At 52.3% G+C, this 27,768-nt stretch overlaps 1 protein-coding gene across 2 annotated transcripts in view; it reads left to right on the top strand.

Moving 5' to 3' along the window:
• fz (frizzled) overlaps positions 1 to 27,768 on the top strand; it is a 367,014-nt gene that overhangs the window by 176,198 nt on the left and 163,048 nt on the right. The gene's annotated exons all lie outside the window — the stretch shown is intronic.

Consider the following 27,768-nt stretch of genomic DNA (forward strand, 5'->3'; position numbering starts at 1 on the left):
TCGAAATGAAATAGGTGTAGTAGTTCTTTTATACACTTTGAGGCCATAGTTTTGGGCTACTTGTCCAGCGTCCCTTATATTGGGCTACTTGTCCAGCTTCCTTTATATTGGGCTACTTGTTCAGCTCTCCTTATATTGGGCTACTTGTCCAGCTTCCCTTATATTGGGCTACTTGTCCAGCTTCCTTTATATTGGGCTACTTGTTCAGCTTTCCTTATATTGGGCTACTTGTCCAGCTTCCCTTATATTGGGCTACTTGTCCAGCTTCCCTTATATTGGGCTACTTGTCCAGCTTCCCTTATATTGGGCTACTTGTCCAGCTTCCTTATATTGGGCTATTGTCCAGCTTCCCTTATATTGGGCTTTGTCCAGCTTCCTTTATATTGGGCTACTTGTTCAGCTTCCCTTATATTGGGCTATTTGTCCAGCTTATATTGGGCTACTTGTTCAGCTTTCCTTATATTGGGCTACTTGTCCAGCTTCCCTTATATTGGGCTACTTGTCCAGCTTCCATATTGGGCTATTTGTCCAGCTTCCTTTATATTGGGCTACTTGTCCAGCTTCCTTTATATTGGGCTACTTGTCCAGCTTCCCTTATATTGGGCTACTTGTCCAGCTTCCCTTATATTGGGCTACTTGTCCAGCTTCCTTTATATTGGGCTACTTGTTCAGCTTCCCTTATATTGGGCTATTTGTCCAGCTTCCTTTATATTGGGCTACTTGTTCAGCTTTCCTTATATTGGGCTACTTGTCCAGCTTCCCTATATATTGGGCTAGCTTCCTTATATTGGGCTATTTGTCCAGCTTCCATATTGGGCTATTTGTCCAGCTTCCTTTATATTGGGCTACTTGTTCAGCTTCCCTTATATTGGGCTATTTGTCCAGCTTCCTTTATATTGGGCTTTGTCCAGCTTCCTTTATATTGGGCTACTTGTTCAGCTTCCCTTATATTGGGCTATTTGTCCAGCTTCCTTTATATTGGGCTACTTGTTCAGCTTTCATATTGGGCTTTGTCCAGCTTCCTATATTGGGCTACTTGTCCAGCTTCCCTTATATTGGGCTACTTGTCCAGCTTCCCTTATATTGGGCTACTTGTCCAGCTTCCTTATATTGGGCTACTTGTCCAGCTTCCTTTATATTGGGCTACTTGTTCAGCTTCCCTTATATTGGGCTATTTGTCCAGCTTCCTTTATATTGGGCTACTTGTTCAGCTTCCTTTATATTGGGCTACTTTTCCAGCTTCCCTTATATTGGGCTACTTGTCCAGCTTCCTTTATATTGGGCTACTTGTCCAGCTTCCCTTATATTGGGCTACTTGTCCAGCTTCCCTCAACAATTTGCGAAAACTTTCTCATGAATTTCCTTTCATGAGTCTGACGACAATATATACACATCTCAAGTAAACTTTCCATTGCTCGCATGTAACATTCGTCATGATGAGCGCTGGGAGAATCGTCCAAAAAGGAAAGAGTAAGGTTCTCTGAATGTAATAAGAGGAAAAAGCAAAAAAGTGGTGAGACTAACGGATTGCGTTCTTTGTTGTTAGATTAAGCCAGCCTTGTGCTGGCACGGGCACTTGCACATACAGCTGCCCGTCAAACGCATTACTTGGCGGAGCAGTTCTTAAATACGGGATGTCGAGCGTATATAAAATGGGGTATTATGCAGAGGAACAGTGTGTTATTTACGGAAAAGGTAGCGGGGAAGATCATGATAAATCGTGGATTATTTAGGAAAGGAGCTGTAAGAACAAACATCAATTGTCCAACTTCGAGAATAAGCGTTGCAAGTATTTAGAGGTTTTAACTTTCCCAAATAGCAAACATCTTGTCTTTCTCTGTCTGTCTTAGCGCAAGCAAAGGAACGTTAAGTGCCTTTGTTGGCTTATACAGTGATTTACGCACATACTTGTTATGCGACTGTAGTGGGTCACAGCTGGGGTGAGAGAGAGAGAGAGAGAGAGAGAGAGAGAGAGAGAGAGAGAGAGAGAGAACGTCATCATAAAATGGGTGGACCTCGAAGAGGTATTCTTATCAGATTTTTTTTTCTGTGTGTGCGCTCTCCATATGGATTTGAAACCCACTCATTAGCAGAACTATGCCATAAATATTTCCCTTATGTGTATACCAACTTCTGAGTGTTGAGTTTGATTTTCAAGATAAGCGCCGATTGGTTGTAAACCGCTTTGATGTAACATTTAATAGTGTCAAGAATGTCGGTCACGTCTTCTTCTCCATCTTGAATCTTCCCGGGATTTAGGCGATTGGTGGATAGAGATGCCCCTGGGGTCTGTCCAAGGGAAGGCTTAACCGCAGAGAGAGAGAGAGAGAGAGAGAGAGAGAGAGAGAGAGAGAGAGAGAGAGATAAGAGGATCTTTGGGAGAACGTCCAGACCAGGATTGAATCGAAATTCCCCCAAAGGAGATCTCGGAGGAGTCTCCCGAGACTCATCGGACGCTCTCGGATTATTCTTTATGACCCTGGAAATGATTTTAGGAGAAAATGCCGTCGTTCTTGCAGAATGCTTTAACGACTGCGAAATGCTGGCAGTTATGAGAATTTATGGAGCGCCTTTACTACAAGTATAATCCACTAGACGGCCGTGGTTCCTGCGTTATAGTTATTCTTTTTTTTCATAATAGCAAATGTTATTCTGTTTGTAAATGACTTTCAGGTGTAGAATGACATCATAAAAAGTCGAGGTAGTGATATATATCAGACTGGGCCCCATTATGAGCACATTTTATAAGCGTTTGGGAGTCAAGTTTCAAACGAATGGGTGTATATTAGAATATGTGGATATTATTTCCATTCGATGCTATGTTAATGTTCCAGGGACACGCTAACCACGTGAATCACAGAATTCCCCATCAGGAGTAATAATACAAATAAGCCTCATACTTATCTTTGTGAAATGATGATGCGGCGAGAATTTCATGCCACTTGTGTTGCCATAAAAGTTTAAGGTTAGGAATCTGAAATGTGTAGAAATAATTTATGTTCCTGCTTCTGTTTTTACACGATAGTTTATTTGATTAGTAGTATGATTTCCGCTGATACTAAAATCTCTAGTAAAAGCAGAAAAAAGATAGAATTAAATATTTTCTCAGTTTGACTCACTTGGAAGCAAGGACTTGATAGACCAGATATTGTTGTAAAAAAAACCGTTCTTTTCATTTCGTGTTTGTTTCGTATTTTTTTCGTTTTTTTCCCTTGCATCCAGTTTCTCCATTTTTGAAAACCTTCCTTATAGCTATTATAGACTTATGTTATTTAACACTCACACCTTCCTTCTAGGTTAGAGGAATTAGAGGAATCATTGATATAAGGAATTTTTTTTGCTGTCTATTTTAAAATGATTTTTCTCTTTTATTGCTGTATATATATTGAGGTAGAACAATTTTCTTTTGATATTAGGATATGTAACAACATATTTGATACTGAACACGTTGTACCATACATACTTTTAAGGAACTGTTGCCAGTCATACAGTTTTCATACTTCTGAATCTGATACATGTGTGATACAAGTTTCAACTGAACGTGTTTGATACTGAACACGTACATGTCTTGTATCATACAAACTTTTAAGGAACTGTTGCCAGTCGTACAGTTTTAATACCTCTCTTCCTGTTCAAATGCATTGAAATTGAAATAATTGACCCCAGTACCTCATGGATTCAAGGTATGATTGAAAAGTAACGGTAAAACTTGTTTGATAACTGAAAATTTCAGTGTTTAAACGTGAAATATTGAAATTCTAATTATATAAATTTAGTTATGTACCCAAAACACATGATCCCTAGTGGGTGATGGTTGAGATACTATTAGTTTTCCTTACTTTTCCCAGTTTCCATTTTCCACACTAATAGCTTTTTCTTTCCAGTGTTAAATTGTCTTGTTACCCAAGCTCTAGACATGATATAAGCACAGTTAGCCATTTTTGTAGTTTAGGAAGCAACAGAATGTGAATAAATGTTTAAAAATAAAAAAGCAACATTGTGGCCTGTTTTTTTCATGCTGTGTTTTTTTCGTGAAAACATTTTTCCCGAAAAAAGCTTGTTTTTTTTCGGGTTGCAACCCTAGACCACTAGTTAGTAGTTCAGGTAGTTCCTTAGTTTCTGATTATTCATCTGATAAAAAATAGGGACCAGCTTCGAAAAAAAGCAGGTTGATACTTTGTTGTTTTCGTTTTTCATGAATATTTTGACAATGGTGTCCTCGTCAGGTATCCTCACATCTCCACCCAACGCCTGTGTGAAAGAAAAGGTGTCAGCAGATTGAATTGAAATTAATTCTTTAATCCTGTACATAAAAGGATATCCCCCGTAGGGGGTAGTGCCGTCAGTTCACCTCATGCAGTGCACTGTAGGCATTACTTAAGGTTCTTTGCAGCATGCCTTCGGCCCCTAGCTTCAACCCCTTTCGTTCTTTTTACTGCACCTCCTTTCTTATTCTCTTTCTTCCATCTTCCTTTCCACCCTCTCCTAACAGTTGATTCATAGTGCAACTGCGAGGTTTTCATCCTATTACACCTTTCAAACCTTTTACTGTCAATTTCCGTTTCAGCGCTGAATGACCTTATAGGTCCCAGTGCTTGGGTTTTGGCCTAAATTCTATATTCATTTCAATTCCTAAAGGATATCTGACATCAAGTCCTTTGTAATATGGTTGTTAAATATTTCTGAAATGTTATTCAGGGTACATAGTGCAACTGCGAGGTTTTCATCCTATTACACCTTTCAAACCTTTTACTGTCAATTTCCGTTTCAGCGCTGAAAGACCTCATAGGTCCCAGTGCTTGGTCTTTGGCCTAAATTCTGTATTCAATTCAATTCAATTCCTAAAGGATATCTGACATCAGGTCCTTTGTAAAATAGTTGTTAAATATTTTTGAAATGTTATTCAGGGTACCGTCATCTGCCCAACTTCCTCCAACACTTGTCTTTCTTGCAGAAGTTTCATTGGGAGCGATGAATATTCTTTAAATGTTAACCTTGGTAACAGGTCCCCAGATGAAACGGGATAACTCATGTCACCGCTGCAATATTTTTATTAGCTTAGTATTACTTCCGACGCGTGGCTTCAATTACATGTTCTATACACACTGGCTCGCTGGTTTGCTTTTCTTAAAGAATGCATTCATTATATTTGCCAGGTTGATTGTTGAAGATTCTCTCTCTCTCTCTCTCTCTCTCTCTCTCTCTCTCTCATGCTTAAATCTTAAGCCTGTAAAGAAAATGAATCGGGTTTAGTGGTGTGGAAAGCTCAGCCTGTCTAGACACACCCAACCCTTTACTCGCCTGCTCATGCTTGATCAAGTGAAAAACGAAACGCATCTCATGATTAGACGATTCTGTTGCTTAGGAAACTTGGCTGACAAGTGAAAAGTGATGAAAGAGAACCAGTTTCCATTGATATGTTTTATATTGAGTGTGAGGATTCTGCTGTTAACCTTCCAATCTTGCAATTGCTAGATTAAAATATGGCTTAAGATGCTTATCGAAAAGTTGGGTGATACCTCAGCATTGTTAGTTTTGCCGTTGATTTCTTTTTTGTGATGAGACGTAAATTGCATGTTTAGATAAGATTCTGCTCTATCTTGAAACTAAAGCCTTTCTTTTAGTGTTGATTACGTTGCTAATTGATATTTTGTGAATGCCAGTATTCTTAGGCTGCCTTTGCAAAGACCTTTAGTGGCTCATTACTAAGTTTTCAGAATTTTTATAAAATTTTTTGTTTTTATTTCGTCCTTCCTTTTATTCCCTTCTTCGTCCTGTCAGAAGCACCAAAGCCATTTCATGCCAAGGTCTCTCCTTTCTGCTTCGTTGTTGCCTCTCCCTTTTTTTCTTGTTATCGAATCGTCTCGTTTTTCTACTTTTTTCTCTCTCTCTTTCTCTCCCAGATGTTGCGTGTGAGCGCGTTGTCTTAGTAGCAACAGGAAGACAAAACGCCTCAAGGGACTCGAATTATCTCTCTCTCTCTCTCTCTCTCTCTCTCTCTCTCTCTCTCTCTCTCTCTCTCTCTCTCTCTCTCTCTCTCTCTCAAAAGTTATCATTGTATATTACTTTGTTGTTTCATTTGGTGCGAGTCTCACATTTAACATTGGTTATATTTTTGCATCTTTATTTCTTGAACTCGAGGTGTCTTTGGAGTATAGCGTTTTCAACTTGAATTCCAAATTCTAATCGCTTTAATTTCCAGACGATTTTCAGGCCCATTTCCTCCTCCCGGTGAAGTTCGTTTTGGGAGAAGTTGTTATGTCCCCCATTTGGTTCCTTCCTAAGAATTGCACTCGGTGTTGCTTTCATGTGGTGCATTTTTAATGGCCGTCTTATGTGATCTTTGTTGCAGTCTCTAACGAGTGTTCTTGAAGATGGCGACGGTTCGTACCTGCCCGGGATCACCTGCCTTCATAATGAAGGGGGATGGGGACGGGGACGGGGATGGGGATGGAGTGGGGGATGCCTTTGGAGGAACAATAGGAGAGGGATGGGTGGGTGAATAAGGGGATTTTGGGGTGCAGAAGACTGAAGATGAAGTGGGGGAGGGGCCGGGATGAAGGTGAAGGTGAAGGAGAGAGAGAGAGAGAGAGAGAGAGAGAGAGAGAGAGAGAGAGAGAGAGAGAGAGAGAGAGAGAGAAAGTATCACCTGTAGTGTTCCTAAGAGCGAAGTTCTTAACCACATGATGATGGCTATTCACTCATACTGCAGTGTGATGGATGCTTCTGATGGAAGGGGAGTCTGATTCATGGGGACTGCGTGAGCACTGTGTAAACGAGGAATTTCGACCTATTTAGTACAATTCAAACAATTCACTGCGTTATGATGTACGAGTCGATGACATGCCCATGAAATCTGCAGTAGACCTTGTTTTGCAAGGGAACCAGGTCTTTGAAGTACAAAATATAGCATTAAGAAAGCTTGATGGAGCGTTACAGTTTAGGGTCATTGGTCCCGATTCGTTTTGGATTATTTCTCTTTTTAACTTCATAAAAAGCATGCCAGCTTTACTCCTTTTTTGTACATTTAAAAAAAATTTCGTTTGAAGATTTTTAAAGAGAAAAACTAACCATTTTGCTTTTTGAGAAGTTTCAAGTTTTAGGGTGCGATTAACTTGGCTTTTCCTTTGATCTTTATTGTAGAAAATCGCTTCTTAGTATGAAAATTATAATGGTTTTCATTACTATCTTCATTGATTTTTTTTAGACTGTTGTCTTTTGTAATGAAATGATGCATGTAAAAGAAACAATTTTTAGGTTATGTCTGTCATTTTTTATTTATTCGTAATTTTATGCTGGGTTTCTTTGCTGGCGACTCTTAGTATAATGCGTTGATGTGGTTGGTATTATGTTACCTGCCTGGATGTGGCCATTATTATGGCGTCAAATGCGACAGTGAGCGAGTGAATTCACCCTTCAAGTGCATAGGGCTTACGAGGCGGGGTTGGCCCGGCCAGTTTAGGAAGGGTGATTTTGCAAGTTGGGATTGAGCCGTTGTCTGTGGTCTTAATATCACTGCACGGGATTTGGTCCCAGATATTAATTTTTTTTTATGAAGTTTGAATCTCTCTCTCTCTCTCTCTCTCTCTCTCTCTCTCTCTCTCTCTCTCTCTCTCTCTCTCTCTCTCTCTCTCACATTGATTTCTCATGTTTTTGTCCTCACCTAGTTAACCCAACGTTTTATCCTTTGGTCAGCTTTTGTGTTCTTATGTTCTTCACGGTTATTGTGTGATTAGATCAGCCTTATTATTCAGGCGCATATGAAAGCTGTCACAAGTTCAGCTCAGTGGTCTGGTTAAACTAAGATGTACTTAACTTTTTTTTTTTGTATATGTGGAACAAAATGTGGAATAAAACATATAATATTGTGACCCTGTAGGGCGGGTAGTGGTGTCATCCACCTCACGTGGTGCACTTTAGGCATTACTTAAATTTTCTCTCGTTATACCTTTAAAACCTTTTACTCTCAATTTCCCTTTCATGGCTGAATGACCTCATAGGTCCTAGCACTTGGCCTGTGACCTAAATTTCATATTTCACTTCCATTTCCTACAATATTGTGAAGTGTGTTAGTAAATTTGGATCTGGTTATTTATACTATAGTCTGTTTTTTTTTTACAGAGACGGATTTGCAATCACTCGCAGGGTGCCCTTTTAGCTTGGAAAAGTTTCCTGCTAGCTGATTGGTTGCAAGTATTTTGTCCGAATAGCATCATTGTTTTCAGATAATTACCAAGCAATGTGAATCGAAACTTATTTACTAACCTAAATTTCTCCCCCAGATATATGTTTTGTCAATAAATAATGTTAACGAATAAAGAGATTATAAAGTATTGTGATGGTAAGTCTAAATTTAATAACAACACCCGCGAAGTCAACGACAGGAGCTTGTTTTCGGATGCACGCTGCATAATTTTTTTACTTTTCCCATATTCTAACACCAGTGGGATAAATTACACTAAACATAAGAAAAACATGTTATTTTAAACTTTCTTTGAATACCAGAATCTACTAAAAACATGGACTTAATAAAACTCGCTATTGGTGAAAACTTCCGGGGAGGTAAAAGGAACAGCCTGTGGCTTTAGATAAAATTTAGATAAAATTACCTAGGTAGGTGGGCCTATTTTTTTATTTTTTTTTATTTATATGGTATCCACATGCCAGCAAATGTTGATGGGCAAGAAAACCTGTCAGATACATATCATCTTTCATAGGCTTTTGTGCTGAAGCCTTTTGTTATATCATTATGATAAAATTGATGATAAATATGAGGAGGCTATTTTTTCTTTTACATAATAATAATGTACTTCCTTTATTATGGCTTTATTTCTTGCACACATTTCAAACTAGGCTAGCCTATGTCTATGTGTCCTACGCCATTTTTTGACAATTGCAATAAATTTTGCTTAACTCTTTAAGGTAAGGGATAACAGCAAACAGTAGCTGATGCTTGATATAAGTTTCAGGCTAGTTTTATGTAGGCCTATGATGTAAGTCCGTATAGAAAGGGTTTGCTAATTTTGTCGTAAAGGTATAGATTCTATTAATAGCACTATTTTCGGTTTGAGGATACTGTAGTCTTCCATAAATTGCATAAAAATCACAATTAAACGAATTCATAATTTCACCGAGTTACATCCGCGATACCCCTCCTTCTCCCTTCCATCCCCGCCTCGGTATTTGGCAGTAGACGCAAATAGCCTACTAATCCTTAAAATGTATATGTGTATAGTACATTTTCTACTCAGTCACATATTCTTCTACTTCTCAAAATATCCGCAGAAACTCGTGTTAACCTTATATGTGTCCTGAACAGAACGCAAAATAAGAAAAAAAAAAGTTTTGTTATCTCGCATTGTCTGCTGTAACTTACATGAAAGAGTAAGTTGTTAATTTCTGCGAAATATATTTTTATTAGTGTGCACCTACAAAAAGAAGCATAGATACTATTTAATTGCAGATATAGCCATTAAAGTAATCTCAATAACATAACACTGATTTCAACATTTACATAAATCAGGAAAAAGCTGCAATGACATAAATCAGGAAAATGCTGCAATGACAATCACCTGTGATAGTTTTCCCGCCAGTGAAACGAAAATGCTGCAATGACAATCACCTGTGATAGTTTTCCCGCCAGTGAAACGAAAATGCTGCAATGACAATCACCTGTGATAGTTTTCCCGCCAGTGAACCGACGATGGCCACCCAACCACCGTCCATCCGCTGGCTTCTGCCACAGCTCCGGCCTTCTCCTCTGTGTTTCCAGTTTCCATCTTCCAGGGCCAGTAAACCGACAATGGCCCCCCAACCACCGTCCATCCGCTGGCTTCTGCCACAGCTCCGGCCTTCTCCTCTGTGTTTCCAGTTTCCATCTTCCAGGGCCAGTGAACCACGATGGCCCCCAACCACCGTCCATCCGCTGGCTTCTGCCACAGCTCCGCCTTCTCCTCTGTGTTTCCAGTTTCCATCTTCCAGGGCCAGTGAACCGACGATGGCCCCCAACCACCGCCCATCCGCTGGCTTCTGCCACAGCTCCGGCCTTCTCCTCTGTGTTTCCAGTTTCCATCTTCCAGGGCCAGTGAACCGACAACCACCGGCCCATCCCCAGTGAACCACCGCCCATCCGTCCATCCGCTGGCTTCTGCCACAGCTCCGGCCTTCTCCTCTGTGTTTCCAGTTTCCATCTTCCAGGGCCAGTGAACCGACGATGGCCCCAACCACCGTCCCATCCGCTGGCTTCTGCCACAGCTCCGGCCTTCTCCTCTGTGTTTCCAGTTTCCATCTTCCAGGGCCAGTGAACCGACGATGGCCCCCAACCACCGTCCATCCGCTGGCTTCTGCCACAGCTCCGGCCTTCTCCTCTGTGTTTCCAGTTTCCATCTTCCAGGGCCAGTGAACCGACGATGGCCCCCAACCACCGTCCATCCGCTGGCTTCTGCCATCTTCCAGGGCAGCTCTGGGCCTTCTCCACCGCCCATCCGCTGTGTTTCCAGTTTCCATCTTCCAGGGCCAGTGAACCGACGATGGCCCCCAACCACCGTCCATCCGCTGGCTTCTGCCACAGCTCCGGCCTTCTCCTCTGTGTTTCCAGTTTCCATCTTCCAGGGCCAGTGAACCGACGATGGCCCCCAACCACCGGGCCCATCCGCTGGCTTCTGCCACAGCTCCGCTTTCCATCTTCCAGGGCCAGTGAACAGCCCCCAACCACCGGCCCATCCGCTGGCTTCTCCACAGCCCGGCCTCTCTGTGTTTCCAGTTTCCATCTTCCAGGGCCAGTGACGAACCGACTGGCTTCTGCCACAGCTCCGGCCTTCCCTCTGTGTTTCCAGTTTCATCTTCCAGGGCCAGTCCATCCCGCTGGCTTCTGCCACAGCTCCGGCCTTCTCCTCTGTGTTTCCAGTTTCCATCTTCCAGGGCCAGTGAACCGACGATGGCCCCCCAACCACCGTCCCATCCGCTGGCTTCTGCCACAGCTCCGGCCTTCTCCTCTGTGTTTCCAGTTTCCATCTTCCAGGGCCAGTGAACCGACGATGGCCCCTCAACCACCGATCCGCTGGCTGGCCCCCAACCTTCACCTGTGTTTCCAGTTTCCTTCCATCCAGTGAACCGACGATGGCCCTCAACCACCGTCCATCCGCTGGCTTCTGCCACAGCTCCGGCCTTCTCCTCTGTGTTTCCAGTTTCCATCTTCCAGGGCCAGTGAACCGACGATGGCCCCCCAACCACCGTCCATCCGCTGGCTTCTGCCACAGCTCCGGCCTTCTCCTCTGTGTTTCCAGTTTCCATCTTCCAGGGCCAGTGAACCGACGATGGCCCCCCAACCACCGTCCATCCGCTGGCTTCTGCCACAGCTCCGGCCTTCTCCTCTGTGTTTCATCTTCCAGGGCCAGTGAACCGACCTTCTCCTCTGTGCTCCGGCCTTCCAGTTTCCATCTTCCAGGGCCAGTGAACCGACGATGGCCCCAACCACCGTCCATCCGCTGGCTTCTGCCACAGCTCCGGCCTTCTCCTCTGTGTTTCCAGTTTCCATCTTCCAGGGCCAGTGAACCGACGATGGCCCCCAACCTCCACCGGGCTTCCATCCGCTGGCTTCTGCCACAGCTCCACCGGCCTTCTCCAGCTGTGTTTCCAGTTTCCATCTTCCAGGGCCAGTGAACCGACGATGGCCAACCACCGCTCCATCCGCTGGCTTCTGCCACAGCTCCGGCCTTCTCCTCTGTGTTTCCAGTTTCCATCTTCCAGGGCCAGTGAACCGACGATGGCCCCCAACCACCGTCCATCCGCTGGCTTCTGCCACAGCTCCGGCCTTCTCCTCTGTGTTTCCAGTTTCCATCTTCCAGGGCCAGTGAACCGACGATGGCCCCCAACCACCGTCCATCCGCTGGCTTCTGCCACAGCTCCGGCCTTCTCCTCTGTGTTTCCAGTTTCCATCTTCCAGGCCAGTGAACCGACGATGGCCCCCAACCACCGCTCCATCCGCTGGCTTCTGCCACAGCTCCGGCCTTCTCCTCTGTGTTTCCAGTTTCCATCTTCCAGGGCCAGTGAACCGACGATGGCCCCAACCACCGTCCATCCGCTGGCTTCTGCCACAGCTCCGGCCTTCTCCTCTGTGTTTCCAGTTTCCATCTTCCAGGGCCAGTGAACCGACGATGGCCCCCAACCACCGGGCCCATCCGCTGGCTTCTGCCACAGCTCCGGCCTTCTCCTCTGTGTTTCCAGTTTCCATCTTCCAGGGCCAGTGAACCGACGATGGCCCCAACCACCGTCCATCCGCTGGCTTCTGCCACAGCTCCGGCCTTCTCCTCTGTGTTTCCAGTTTCCATCTTCCAGGGCCAGTGAACCGACGATGGCCCCCAACCACCGTCCATCCGCTGGCTTCTGCCACAGCTCCGGCCTTCTCCTCTGTGTTTCCAGTTTCCATCTTCCAGGGCCAGTGAACCGACGATGGCCCCCAACCACCGGGCCCATCCGCTGGCTTCTGCCACAGCTCCGGCCTTCTCCTCTGTGTTTCCAGTTTCCATCTTCCAGGGCCAGTGAACCGACGATGGCCCCCAACCACCGTCCATCCGCTGGCTTCTGCCACAGCTCCGGCCTTCTCCTCTGTGTTTCCAGTTTCCATCTTCCAGGGCCAGTGAACCGACGATGGCCCCCAACCACCGTCCCATCCGCTGGCTTCTGCCACAGCTCCGGCCTTCTCCTCTGTGTTTCCAGTTTCCATCTTCCAGGGCCAGTGAACCGATCCGCTGGCCCCACAGCTCCGGCCTTCTACTGTGTTTCCACCACCGTCCCATCCGCTGGCTTCTGCCACAGCTCCGGCCTTCTCCTCTGTGTTTCCAGTTTCCATCTTCCAGGGCCAGTGAACCGACGATGGCCCCCAACCACCGTCCATCCGCTGGCTTCTGCCACAGCTCCGGCCTTCTCCTCTGTGTTTCCAGTTTCCATCTTCCAGGGCCAGTGAACCGAACCACCGCTCCATGGCCCCCAACCACCGTCCCATCCGCTGGCTTCTGCCACAGCTCCGGCCTTCTCCTCTGTGTTTCCAGTTTCCATCTTCCAGGGCCAGTGAACCGACGATGGCCCCCAACCACCGTCCATCCGCTGGCTTCCCACAGCCCGGCCTCCAGTTTCATCTTCCAGGGCCAGTGAACCGACGATGGCCTCCCACCGGGCTTCCGCTGGCTTCTGCCACAGCTCCGCCTTCTCCTCTGTGTTTCCAGTTTCCATCTTCCAGGGCCAGTGAACCGACGATGGCCCCCAACCACCGTCCATCCGCTGGCTTCTGCCACAGCTCCGGCCTTCTCCTCTGTGTTTCCAGTTTCCATCTTCCAGGGCCAGTGAACCGACGATGGCGATGGCCCCCAACCACCGTCCATCCGCTGGCTTCTGCCACAGCTCCATCCGCCTTCTCCTCTGTGTTTCCAGTTTCCATCTTCCAGGGCCAGTGAACCGACGATGGCCCCCAACCACCGTCCCATCCGCTGGCTTCTGCCACAGCTCCGGCCTTCTCCTCTGTGTTTCCAGTTTCCATCTTCCAGGGCCAGTGAACCGACGATGGCCCCCAACCACCGTCCATCCGCTGGCTTCTGCCACAGCTCCGCCTTCTCCTCTGTGTTTCCAGTTTCCATCTTCCAGGGCCAGTGAACCGACGATGGCCCCCAACCACCGTCCATCCACCGCCCATCCGCTGGCTTCTGCCACAGCTCCGCCCTCTCCTCTGTGTTTCCAGTTTCCATCTTCCAGGGCCAGTGAACCGACGATGGCCCCCAACCACCGTCCATCCGCTGGCTTCTGCCACAGCTCCGCCTTCTCTCTGTGTTTCCAGTTTCCATCTTCCAGGTTTCCAGTTTCCCAGTGAACCGACGATGGCCCCCAACCACCGTCCATCCGCTGGCTTCTGCCACAGCTCCGGCCTTCTACTCTGTGTTTCCAGTTTCCATCTTCCAGGACCAGTGAACCGACGATGGCCCCCAACCACCGTCCATCCGCTGGTTCTGCCACAGCTCCGCCTTCTACTCTGTGTTTCCAGTTTCCATCTTCCAGGGCCAGTGAACCGACGATGGCCCCCAACCACCGTCCATCCGCTGGCTTCTGCCACAGCTCCGGCCTTCTCCTCTGTGTTTCCAGTTTCCATCTTCCAGGGCCAGTGAACCGACGATGGCCCCCAACCACCGTCCATCCGCTGGCTTCTGCCACAGCTCCGCCCTTCTCCTCTGTGTTTCCAGTTTCCATCTTCCAGGGCCAGTGAACCGACGATGGCCCCCAACCACCGTCCATCCGCTGGCTTCTGCCACAGCTCCGGCCTTCTCCTCTGTGTTTCCAGTTTCCATCTTCCAGGGCCAGTGAACCGACGATGGCCCCCAACCACCGTCCATCCGCTGGCTTCTGCCACAGCTCCGGCCTTCTCCTCTGTGTTTCCAGTTTCCATCTTCCAGGGCCAGTGAACCGGACGATGGCCCCCAACCACCGTCCATCCGCTGGCTTCTGCCACAGCTCCGGCCTTCTCTCTGTGTTTCCAGTTTCCATCTTCCAGGGCCAGTGAACCGACGATGGCCCCAACCACCGTCCATCCGCTGGCTTCTGCCACAGCTCCGGCCTTCTCCTCTGTGTTTCCAGTTTCCATCTTCCAGGGCCAGTGAACCGACGATGGCCCCCAACCACCGTCCATCCGCTGGCTTCTGCCACAGCTCCGCCTTCTCTCTGTGTTTCCAGTTTCCATCTTCCAGGGCCAGTGAACCGACGATGGCCCCAACCACCGTCCATCCGCTGGCTTCTGCCACAGCTCCGGCCTTCTCTCTGTGTTTCCAGTTTCCATCTTCCAGGGCCAGTGAACCGTGTTTCCATCTTCCAGGGCCATTGATGGCCCCAACCACCGTCCATCCGCTGGCTTCTGCCAGCTCCGGCCTTCTCCTCTGTGTTTCCAGTTTCTGTGCATCTTCCAGGGCCAGTGAACCGACGATGGCCCCAACCACCGTCCATCCGCTGGCTTCTGCCACAGCTCCGCCTTCTCTCTGTGTTTCCAGTTTCCATCTTCCAGGGCCAGTGAACCGACGATGGCCCCATGGCCCCCTGGCAACCACCGTCCATCCGCTGGCTTCTGCCACAGCTCCGCCTTTCTCCTCTGTGTTTCCAGTTTCCATCTTCCAGGGCCAGTGAACCGACAATGGCCCCCAACCACCGTCCATCCGCTGGCTTCTGCCACAGCTCCGCCTTCTCCTCTGTGTTTCCAGTTTCCATCTTCCAGGGCCAGTGAACCAACGATGCCCCCCCAACCACCGTCCATCCGCTGGCTTCTGCCACAGCTCCGCCTTCTACTCTGTGTTTCCAGTTTCCATCTTCCAGGGCCAGTGAACCGACGATGGCCCCCAACCACCGTCCATCCGCTGGCTTCTGCCACAGCTCCGGCCTTCTCCTCTGTGTTTCCAGTTTCCATCTTCCAGGGCCAGTGAACCGACGATGGCCCCCCAACCACCGTCCATCCGCTGGCTTCTGCCACAGCTCTGGCCTTCTCCTCTGTGTTTCCAGTTTCCATCTTCCAGGGCCAGTGAACGGACGATGGCCCCCAACCACCGTCCATCCGCTGGCTTCTGCCACAGCTCTGGCCTTCTCCTCTGTGTTTCCAGTTTCCATCTTCCAGGGCCAGTGAACCGACGATGGCCCCCAACCACCGTCCATCCGGCTTCCTTCTGCCACAGCTCCGCCTTCTCCCTATGTTTCCAGTTTCCATCTTCCAGGGCCAGTGAACGGCGATGGCCAACCACCGTCCATCCGCTGGCTTCTGCCACAGCTCCGGCCTTCTCCTCTGTGTTTCCAGTTTCCATCTTCCAGGGCCAGTGAACGGACGATGGCCCCTCAACCACCGTCCATCCGGCTGGCTTCTGCCACAGCTCCGGCCTTCTCCTCTGTGTTTCCTTTTTACATCTTCCAGGGCCAGTGAACCGGTGTTTCCATCTTCCACGATGGCCCCCAACCACCGTCCATCCGCTGGCTTCTGCCACAGCTCCAGCCTTCTCCTCTGTGTTTCCAGTTTCCATCTTCCAGGGCCAGTGAACCGACGATGGCCCCCCAACCACCGTCCATCCGCTGGCTTCTGCTACAGCTCCGGCTTTCTCTTCTGTGTTTCCATCTTCCAGGGCCATTGAACAGACGATGGCCCCCCAACCACCGTCCATCCGCTGGCTTCTGCTACAGCTCCGGCTTTCTCTTCTGTGTTTCCATCTTCCAGGGCCAGTGAACCGACGATGGCCCCCCAACCACCGTCCATCCGCTGGCTTCTGCCACAGCTCCGGCTTTCTCTTCTGTGTTTCCAGTTTCCATCTTCCAGGGCCAGTGAACGGACGATGGCCCCCCAACCACCGTCCATCCGCTGGCTTCTGCTACAGCTCCGGCTTTCTCTTCTGTGTTTCCATCTTCCAGGGCCAGTGAACGGACGATGGCCCCAACCACCGTCCATCCGCTGGCTTCTGCTACAGCTCCGGCTTTCTCTTCTGTGTTTCCAGTTTCCATCTTCCAGGGCCAGTGAACAGACGATGGCCCCCCAACCACCGTCCATCCGCTGGCTTCTGCTACAGCTCCGGCTTTCTCTTCTGTGTTTCCAGTTTCCATCTTCCAGGGCCAGTGAATGGACGATGGCACCCCAACCACCGTCCATCCGCTGGCTTCTGCTACAGCTCCGGCTTTCTCTTCTGTGTTTCCATCTTCCAGGGCCAGTGAACGGACGATGGCCCCCCAACCACCGTCCATCCGCTGGCTTCTGCCACAGCTCCGGCCTTCTCCTCTGTGTTTCCAGTTTCCATCTTCCAGGGCCAGTGAACCGACGATGGCCCCCCAACCACCGTCCATCCGCTGGCTTCTGCCACAGCTCCGGCCTTCTCCTCTGTGTTTCCAGTTTCCATCTTCCAGGGCCAGTGAACCGACGATGGCCCCCCAACCACCGTCCATCCGCTGGCTTCTGGTACAGCTCCGGCTTTCTCTTCTGTGTTTCCATCTTCCAGGGCCATTGAACTGGCCCCCAACCACCGTCCATCCGCTGGCTTCTGCTACAGCTCCGGCTTTCTCTTCTGTGTTTCCATCTTCCAGGGCCAGTGAACGGATCCACCATCCGCTGGCTTCTGCTGAGCTCCGGCTTTCTCTTCTGTGTTTCCATCTTCCAGGGCCAGTGAACGGACGATGGCCCCAACCACCGTCCATCCGCTGGCTTCTGGTACAGCTCCGGCTTTCTCTTTTGTGTTTCCATCTTCCAGGGCCAGTGAACGGACGATGGCCCCCAACCACCGCCCATCCGCTGGCTTCTGCTACAGCTCCAGCTTTCTCTTCTGTGTTTCCATCTTCCAGGGCCAGTGAACGGACGATGGCCCCAAACCACCGTCCATCCGCTGGCTTCTGCTACAGCCCGCTTTCTTCTGTGTTTCCATCTTCCAGGGCCTGGCGGACGATGGCCAGCTCCGGGCTTTCTCTTCTGTGTTTCCATCTTCCAGGGCCAGTGAACGGACGATGGCCCCAACCACCGTCCATCCGCTGGCTTCTGCTACAGCTCCGGCTTTCTTTCTGTGTTTCCATCTTCCAGGGCCAGTGAACGGACGATGGCCCCCAACCACCGCCCATCCGCTGGCTTCTGCAGCTCCGGCTTTCTCTTCTGTGTTTCCATCTTCCAGGGCCAGTGAACGGACGATGGCTCCCAACCACCGTCCATCCGCTGCCTTCTGCTATCCGGCTTTCTTTCTGTGTTTCCATCTTCCAGGGCCAGCCTGGCATCTGCAGTGACAGCCGCTGGCTTCTGCTACAGCTCCGGCTTTCTCTCTGTGTTTCCATCTTCCAGGGCCAGTGAACGGACGATGGCCCCAACCACCGTCCATCCGCTGGCTTCTGCTACAGCTCCGGCTTTCTCTTCTGTGTTTCCATCTTCCAGGGCCAGTGAACGGACGGCTGGCCACCGCCCATCCACCGTCCATCCGCTGGCTTCTGCTACAGCTCCGGCTTTCTCTTCTGTGTTTCCATCTTCCAGGGCCAGTGAACAGACGATGGCCCCAACCACCGTCCATCCGCTGGCTTCTGCTACAGCTCCGCTTTCTCTTCTGTGTTTCCATCTTCCAGGGCCAGTGAACGGACGATGGCCCCCAACCACCGTTCATCCGCTGGTTTCTGCTATAGCTCCGGCTTTCTCTTCTGTGTTTCCATCTTCCAGGGCCAGTGAACGGACGATGGCCCCCCAACCACCGTCCATCCGCTGGCTTCTGCTACAGCTCCGGCTTTCTCTTCTGTGTTTCCATCTTCCAGGGCCAGTGAACGGACGATGGCCCCAACCACCGTCCATCCGCTGGCTTCTGCTACAGCTCCGGCTTTCTTTCTGTGTTTCCATCTTCCAGGGCCAGTGAATGGACGATTCCATCCGCTGGCTTCTGCTACAGCTCCGGCTTTCTCTTCTGTGTTTCCATCTTCCAGGCCAGTGAACGGACCAGTTTAGCTCCGGCTTTCTTCTGTGTTTCCATCTTCCAGGGCCAGTGAACGCGATGGCCCCAACCACCGTCCATCCGCTGGCTTCTGCTACAGCTCCGGCTTTCTTTCTGTGTTTCCATCTTCCAGGGCCAGTGAACAGATGGCCCCCAACCACCGTCCATCCGCTGGCTTCTGGTACAGCTCCGGCTTTCTCTTCTGTGTTTCCATCTTCCAGGGCCAGTGAACGGACGATGGCCCCCCAACCACCGTCCATCCGCTGGCTTCTGGTACAGCTCCGGCTTTCTCTTCTGTGTTTCCATCTTCCAGGGCCAGTGAACGGACGATGGCCCCCAACCACCGTCTCCGTGGTTTCTGCTATATTTTCGGCTTTCTCTTCTGTGTTTCCATCTTCCAGGGCCAGTGAACGGACGATGGCCCCCCAACCACCGTCCATCCGCTGGCTTCTGCTACAGCTCCGGCTTTCTCTTCTGTGTTTCCATCTTCCAGGGCTAGTGAACGGACGATGGCCCCCAAACCACCGTCCATCCGCTGGCTTCTGGTACAGCTCTGGCTTTCTCTTCTGTGTTTCCATCTTCCAGGGCCAGTGAACCGATGGCCCCAACCACCGTCCATCCGCTGGCTTCTGCTACAGCTCCGGCTTTCTTCTGTGTTTCCATCTTCCAGGGCCAGTGAACGGACGATGGCCCCCCAACCACCGTCCATCCGCTGGCTTCTGCTACAGCTCCGCTTTCTCTTCTGTGTTTCCATCTTTCAGGGCCAGTGAACGGACGATGGCCCCCAACCACCGCCCATCCGCTGGCTTCTGCTACAGCTCCGGCTTTCTCTTCTGTGTTTCCATCTTCCAGGGCCAGTGAACGGACGATGGCCCCCAACCACCGTCCATCCGCTGGCTTCTGCTACAGCTCCGCTTTCTTTCTGTGTTTCCATCTTCCAGGGCCAGTGAACGGACGATGGCCCCCAACCACCGTCCATCCGCTGGCTTCTGGTACAGCTCCGGCTTTCTCTTCTGTGTTTCCATCTTCCAGGGCCAGTGAACGGACGATGGCCCCCCAACCACCGTCCATCTGCTGGTTTCTGGTACAGCTCCGGCTTTCTCTTCTGTGTTTCCATCTTCCAGGGCCAGTGAACGACGATGGCCCAACCACCGTCCATCCGCTGGCTTCTGCTACAGCTCCGGCTTTCTTCTGTGTTTCCATCTTCCAGGGCCAGTGAACGGACGATGGCCCCCAACCACCGTCCATCCGCTGGCTTCTGCTACAGCTCCGGCTTTCTCTTCTGTGTTTCCATCTTCCAGGGCCAGTGAACGGACGATGGCCCCCAACCACCGCCCATCCGCTGGCTTCTGGTACAGCTCCGGCTTTCTCTTCTGTGTTTCCATCTTCCAGGGCCAGTGAACGGACGATGTTCCCCAACCACCGTCCATCCGCTGGCTTCTGCTACAGCTCCGCTTTCTCTTCTGTGTTCCATCTTCCAGGGCCAGTGAACGGACGATGGCCCCCAACCACCGTCCATCCGCTGGCTTCTGCTCCGGTTTCTCTTCTGTGTTTCCATCTTCCAGGGCCAGTGAACGGACGATGGCCCCAACGATCCGCTGGCCTTCCAGGGCCAGTGAACGGACGATGGCCCTCAACCACCGTCCATCCGCTGGCTTCTGCTACAGCTCCGGCTTTCTCTTCTGTGTTTCCATCTTCCAGGGCCAGTGAACCGATGGCCCCCAACCACCGTCCATCCGCTGGTTTCTGGTACAGCTCCGGCTTTCTCTTCTGTGTTTCCATCTTCCAGGGCCAGTGAACGGACGATGGCCCCCAACCACCGTCCATCCGCTGGCTTCTGGTACAGCTCGGCTTTCTCTTCTGTGTTTCCATCTTCCAGGGCCAGTGAACGGACGATGGCCCCCAACCACCGTCCATCCGCTGGCTTCTGCTACAGCTCCGGCTTTCTCTTCTGTGTTTCCATCTTCCAGGGCCAGTGAACGGACGATGGCCCCCCAACCACCGTCCATCCGCTGGCTTCTGGTACAGCTCCGGCTTTCTCTTCTGTGTTTCCATCTTCCAGGGCCAGTGAACGGACGATGGCCCCCCAACCACCGTCCATCCGCTGGCATCTGCTACAGCTCCGCTTTCTCTTCTGTGTTTCCATCTTCCAGGGCCAGTGAACGGACGATGGCCCCCCAACCACCGTCCATCCGCTGGCTTCTGCTACAGCTCCGGCTTTCTCTTCTGTGTTTCCACCTTCCAGGGCCAGTGAACGGACGATGGCCCCAACCACCGTCCATCCGCTGGTTTCTGCCACAGCTCCGGCTTTCTCTTCTGTGTTTCCATCTTCCAGGGCCAGTGAACGGACGATGGCCCCCCAACCACCGTCCATCCGCTGGTTTCTGCTACAGCTCCGGCTTTCTCTTCTGTGTTTCCATCTTCCAGGGCCAGTGAACGGACGATGGCCCCCCAACCACCGTCCATCCGCTGGCTTCTGCTACAGCTCCGGCTTTCTCTTCTGTGTTTCCATCTTCCAGGGCCAGTGAACGGACGATGGCCCCTCAACCACCGCCCATCCGCTGGCTTCTGCTACAGCTCCGGCTTTCTTCTGTGTTTCCATCTTCCAGGGCCAGTGAACGGACGATGGCCCCAACCACCGTCCATCCGCTGGCTTCTGGTACAGCTCCGGCTTTCTCTTCTGTGTTTCCATCTTCCAGGGCCAGTGAACGGACGATGGCCTCAACCACCGTCCATCCGCTGGTTTCTGCTACAGCTCCGGCTTTCTCTTCTGTGTTTCCATCTTCCAGGGCCAGTGAACGGACGATGGCCCCCCAACCACCGTCCATCCGCTGGCTTCTGCTACAGCTCCGGCTTTCTCTTCTGTGTTTCCATCTTCCAGGGCCAGTGAACGGACGATGGCCCCCCAACCACCGTCCATCCGCTGGCTTCTGCTACAGCTCCGGCTTTCTCTTCTGTGTTTCCATCTTCCAGGGCCAGTGAACGGACGATGGCCCCCAACCACCGCCCATCCGCTGGCTTCTGGTACAGCTCCGGCTTTCTTCTGTGTTTCCATCTTCCAGGGCCAGTGAACAGACGATGGCCCCCAACCACCGTCCATCCGCTGGCTTCTGCTACAGCTCGGCTTTCTTCTGTGTTTCAATCTTCCACCAGTGAACGGACGATGGCCCCCAACCACCGTCCATCCGCTGGCTTCTGCTACAGCTCCGGCTTTCTTTCTGTGTTTCCATCTTCCAGGGCCAGTGAACGGACGATGGCCCCCAACCACCGTCCATCCGCTGGCTTCTGCACAGCTCCGGCTTTCTTCTGTGTTTCCATCTTCCAGGGCCAGTGAACGGACGATGGCCCCCAACCACCGTCCATCCGCTGGTTTCTGCTACAGCTCCGCTTTCTCTTCTGTGTTTCCATCTTCCAGGGCCAGTGAACGGACGATGGCCCCCAACCACCGTCCATCCGCTGGCTTCTGCTACAGCTCCGGCTTTCTCTTCTGTGTTTCCATCTTCCAGGGCCAGTGAACGGACGATGGCCCCCCAACCACCGTCCATCCGCTGGCTTCTGCTACAGCTCCGGCTTTCTTTCTGTGTTTCCATCTTCCAGGGCCAGTGAACGGACGATGGCCCCCAACCACCGTCCATCCGCTGGCTTCTGGTACAGCTCCGGCTTTCTCTTCTGTGTTTCCATCTTCCAGGGCCAGTGAACGGACGATGGCCCCCAACCACCGTCCATCCGCTGGCTTCTGCTACAGCTCGGCTTTCCATCTTCCAGGGCCAGTGAACGGACGATGGCCCCAACCACCGTCCATCCGCTGGCTTCTGCTACAGCTCTGGCTTTCTCTTCTGTGTTTCCATCTTCCAGGGCCAGTGAACGGACGATGGCCCCCCAACCACCGTCCATCCGCTGGCTTCTGTTACAGCTCCGGCTTTCTCTTCTGTGTTTCCACCTTCCAGGGCCAGTGAACGGACGATGGCCCCCCAACCACCGTCCATCCGCTGGCTTCTGGTACAGCTCCGGCTTTCTCTTCTGTGTTTCCATCTTCCAGGGCCAGTGAACGGACGATGGCCCCCCAACCACCGTCCATCCGCTGGCTTCTGCTACAGCTCCGGCTTTCTCTTCTGTGTTTCCATCTTCCAGGGCCAGTGAACGGACGATGGCCCCCCAACCACCGTCCATCCGCTGGCTTCTGGTACACCTCCGGCTTTCTTCTGTGTTTCCATCTTCCAGGGCCAGTGAACGGACGATGGCCCCCAACCACCGCAGCTCCGGCTTTCTCTTCTGTGTTTCCATCTTCCAGGGCCAGTGAACGGACGATGGCCCCCAACCACCGCCCATCCGCTGGCTTCTGGTACAGCTCCGGCTTTCTTTCTGTGTTTCCATCTTCCAGGGCCAGTGAACGGACGATGGCCCCAACCACCGTCCATCCGCTGGCTTCTGGTACAGCTCCGGCTTTCTCTTCTGTGTTTCCATCTTCCAGGGCCAGTGAACGGACGATGGCCCCCAACCACCGTCCATCCGCTGGCTTCTGCTACAGCTCGCTTTCTCTTCTGTGTTTCCATCTTCCAGGGCCAGTGAACGGACGATGGCCCCAACCACCGTCCATCCACTGGCTTCTGCTACAGCTCCGGCTTTCTCTTTTGTGTTTCCATCTTCCAGGGCCAGTGAACGGACATCCATCCGCTGGCTTCTGGTACAGCTCCGGCTTTCTCTTCTGTGTTTCCATCTTCCAGGGCCAGTGAACGGACGATGGCCCCCAACCACCGTCCATCTGCTGGCTTCTGCTACAGCCCGGCTTTCTCTTCTGTGTTTCCATCTTCCAGGGCCAGTGAACGGACGATGGCCCAACCACCGCCATCCGGGCTTCTGCTACAGCTCCGCTTTCTTTCTGTGTTTCCATCTTCCAGGGCCAGTGAACGGACGATGGCCCCAACCACCGTCCATCCGCTGGCTTCTGCTACAGCTCCGCTTTCTCTTCTGTGTTTCCATCTTCCAGGGCCAGTGAACGGACGATGGCCCCCAACCACCGCCCATCCGCTGGCTTCTGGTACAGCTCCGGCTTTCTCTTCTGTGTTTCCATCTTCCAGGGCCAGTGAACGGACGATGGCCCCCAACCACCGTCCATCCGCTGGCTTCTGCTACAGCTCCGCTTTCTTTCTGTGTTTCCATCTTCCAGGGCCAGTGAACGGACGATGGCCCCAACCACCGTCCATCCGCTGGCTTCTGCTACAGCTCCGGCTTTCTCTTCTGTGTTTCCATCTTCCAGGGCCAGTGAACGGACGATGGCCCCCCAACCACCGTCCATCCGCTGGCTTCTGCTACAGCTCCGGCTTTCTCTTCTGTGTTTCCATCTTCCAGGGCCAGTGAACGGACGATGGCCCCCCAACCACCGTCCATCCGCTGGCTTCTGCTACAGCTCCGGCTTTCTCTTCTGTGTTTCCATCTTCCAGGGCCAGTGAACGGACGATGGCCCCCCAACCACCGTCCATCCGCTGGCTTCTGCTACAGCTCCGGCTTTCTCTTCTGTGTTTCCATCTTCCAGGGCCAGTGAACGGACGATGGCCCCCCAACCACCGTCCATCCGCTGGCTTCTGCTACAGCTCCGGCTTTCTCTTCTGTGTTTCCATCTTCCAGGGCCAGTGAACGGACGATGGCCCCCCAACCACCGTCCATCCGCTGGCTTCTGCTACAGCTCCGGCTTTCTCTTCTGTGTTTCCATCTTCCAGGGCCAGTGAACGGACGATGGCCCCCCAACCACCGTCCATCCGCTGGCTTCTGCTACAGCTCCGGCTTTCTCTTCTGTGTTTCCATCTTCCAGGGCCAGTGAACGGACGATGGCCCCCAACCACCGTCCATCCGCTGGCTTCTGCCATAGCTCCGGCTTTCTTTCTGTGTTTCCATCTTCCAGGGCCAGTGAACGGACGATGGCCCCCAACCACCGTCCATCCGCTGGCTTCTGCTACAGCTCCGCTTTCTCTTCTGTGTTTCCATCTTCCAGGGCCAGTGAACGGACGATGGCCCCCAACCACCGTCCATCCGCTGGCTTCTGCTACAGCTCCGGCTTTCTCTTCTGTGTTTCCATCTTCCAGGGCCAGTGAACGGACGATGGCCCCAACCACCGTCCCATCCGCTGGCTTCTGCTACAGCTCCGGCTTTCTCTTCTGTGTTTCCATCTTCCAGGGCCAGTGAACGGACGATGGCCCCAACCACCGTCCATCCGCTGGCTTCTGCTACAGCTTTCTCTTCTGTGTTTCCATCTTCCAGGGCTGAACGGACGATGGCTTCCATCCGCTGGCTTCTGCTGTCCGTTTCTCTTCATTTCCATCTTCCAGGGCCAGTGAACAGACGATGGCCCCCCAACCACCGTCCATCCGCTGGCTTCTGCTACAGCTCCGGCTTTCTCTTCTGTGTTTCCATCTTCCAGGGCCAGTGAACGGACGATGGCCCCCCAACCACCGTCCATCCGCTGGCTTCTGGTACAGCTCCGGCTTTCTCTTCTGTGTTTCCATCTTCCAGGGCCAGTGAACGGACGATGGCCCCAAACCACCGTCCATCCGCTGGCTTCTGCTACAGCTCCGGCTTTCTCTTCTGTGTTTCCCATCTTCCAGGGCCAGTGAACGGACGATGGCCCCCAACCACCGTCCATCCGCTGGCTTCTGGTACAGCTCCGGCTTTCTCTTCTGTGTTTCCATCTTCCAGGGCCAGTGAACGGACGATGGCCCCCAACCACCGCCCATCCGCTGGCTTCTGGTACAGCTCCGGCTTTCTCTTCTGTGTTTCCATCTTCCAGGGCCAGTGAACGACGATGGCTCCCTAACCACCGTCCATCCGCTGGCTTCTGGTACAGTTCCGGCTTTCTCTTCTGTGTTTCCATCTTCCAGGGCCAGTGAACGGACGATGGCCCCAACCACCGTCCATCCGCTGGCTTCTGCTACAGCTCCGGCTTTCTCTTCTGTGTTTCCATCTTCCAGGGCCAGTGAACGGACGATGGCCCCCAACCACCGTCCCATCCGCTGGCTTCTGCTACAGCTCCGGCTTTCTCTTCTGTGTTTCCATCTTCCAGGGCCAGTGAACGGACGATGGCCCCAACCACCGTCCATCCGCTGGCTTCTGCTACAGCTCCGGCTTTCTCTTCTGTGTTTCCATCTTCCAGGGCCAGTGAACGGACGATGGCCCCCAACCACCGTCCATCCGCTGGCTTCTGCTACAGCTCCGGCTTTCTTCTGTGTTTCCATCTTCCAGGGCCAGTGAACGGACGATGGCCCCCAACCACCGTCCATCCGCTGGCTTCTGGTACAGCTCCGGCTTTCTCTTCTGTGTTTCCATCTTCCAGGGCCAGTGAACGGACGATGGCCCCCAACCACCGTCCATCCGCTGGCTTCTGCTGGCTTCGGTTTCTCTTCTGTGTTTCCATCTTCCAGGGCCAGTGAACGGACGATGGCCCCCCAACCACCGTCCATCCGCTGGCTTCTGGTACAGCTCCGGCTTTCTCTTCTGTGTTTCCATCTTCCAGGGCCAGTGAACAGACGATGGCCCCCCAACCACCGTCCATCCGCTGGCTTCTGGTACAGCTCCGGCTTTCTCTTCTGTGTTTCCATCTTCCAGGGCCAGTGAACGGACGATGGCCCCCAACCACCGTCCCATCCGCTGGCTTCTGGTACAGCTCCGGCTTTCTCTTCTGTGTTTCCATCTTCCAGGGCCAGTGAACAGACGATGGCCCCAACCACCGTCCATCCGCTGGCTTCTGGTACAGCTCCGGCTTTCTCTTCTGTGTTTCCATCTTCCAGGGCCAGTGAACAGACGATGGCCCCCCAACCACCGTCCATCCGCTGGCTTCTGCTACAGCTCCGGCTTTCTCTTCTGTGTTTCCATCTTCCAGGGCCAGTGAACGGACGATGGCCCCCCAACCACCGTCCATCCGCTGGCTTCTGCAGCTCCGGCTTTCTTTCTGTGTTTCCATCTTCCAGGGCCAGTGAACGGACGATGGCCCCCAACCACCGTCCCATCCGCTGGCTTCTGGTACAGCTCGGCTTTCTCTTCTGTGTTTCCATCTTCCAGGGCCAGTGAACGGACGATGGCCTCAACCACCGTCCATCCGCTGGCTTCTGGTACAGCTCCGGCTTTCTCTTCTGTGTTTCCATCTTCCAGGGCCAGTGAACAGGACGATGGCCCCCAACCACCGTCCATCCGCTGGCTTCTGCTACAGCTCCGGCTTTCTCTTCTGTGTTTCCATCTTCCAGGGCCAGTGAACAGACGATGGCCCCCCAACCACCGTCCATCCGCTGGCTTCTGGTACAGCTCCGGCTTTCTCTTCTGTGTTTCCATCTTCCAGGGCCAGTGAACGGACGATGGCCCCCCAACCACCGTCCATCCGCTGGCTTCTGCTACAGCTCCGGCTTTCTCTTCTGTGTTTCCATCTTCCAGGGCCAGTGAACGGACGATGGCCCCCAACCACCGCCCATCCGCTGGCATCTGCTACAGCTCCGGCTTTCTCTTCTGTGTTTCCATCTTCCAGGGCCAGTGAACAGACGATGGCCCCAACCACCGGGTCCATCCGCTGGCTTCTGCTACAGCTCGGCTTTCTCTTCTGTGTTTCCATCTTCCAGGGCCAGTGAACGGACGATGGCCCCCCAACCACCGACCATCCGCTGGTTTCTGCTACAGCTCCGGCTTTCTCTTCTGTGTTTCCATCTTCCAGGGCCAGTGAACGGACGATGGCCCCCCAACCACCGTCCATCCGCTGGCTTCTGCTACAACTCCGGCTTTCTCTTCTGTGTTTCCATCTTCCAGGGCCAGTGAACAGACGATGGCCCCCCAACCACCGTCCATCCGCTGGCTTCTGCTACAGCTCCGGCTTTCTCTTCTGTGTTTCCATCTTCCAGGGCCAGTGAACAGACGATGGCCCCCCAACCACCGTCCATCCGCTGGCTTCTGCTACAGCTCCGGCTTTCTCTTCTGTGTTTCCATCTTCCAGGGCCAGTGAACGTTTCCATCTTCCAGGGCCAGTGAACAGACGATGGCCCCAACCACCGTCCATCCGCTGGTTTCTGCTACAGCTCCGGCTTTCTTCTTCTGTTTCCATCTTCCAGGGCCAGTGAACAGACGATGGCCCCAACCACCGTCCATCCGCTGGCTTCTGCTACAGCTCCGGCTTTCTCTTCTGTGTTTCCATCTTCCAGGGCCAGTGAACGTTTCCATCTTCCCAGGGCCAGTGAACAGACGATGGCCCCAACCACCGTCCATCCGCTGGTTTCTGCTACAGCTCCGGCTTTCTCTTCTGTGTTTCATCTTCCAGGGCCAGTGAACGGACGATGGCCCCCAACCA

This window comes from Macrobrachium rosenbergii, chromosome 22, assembly GCF_040412425.1.
Source record: "Macrobrachium rosenbergii isolate ZJJX-2024 chromosome 22, ASM4041242v1, whole genome shotgun sequence".
Classification (NCBI taxonomy): Eukaryota; Metazoa; Arthropoda; class Malacostraca; order Decapoda; family Palaemonidae; genus Macrobrachium; species Macrobrachium rosenbergii.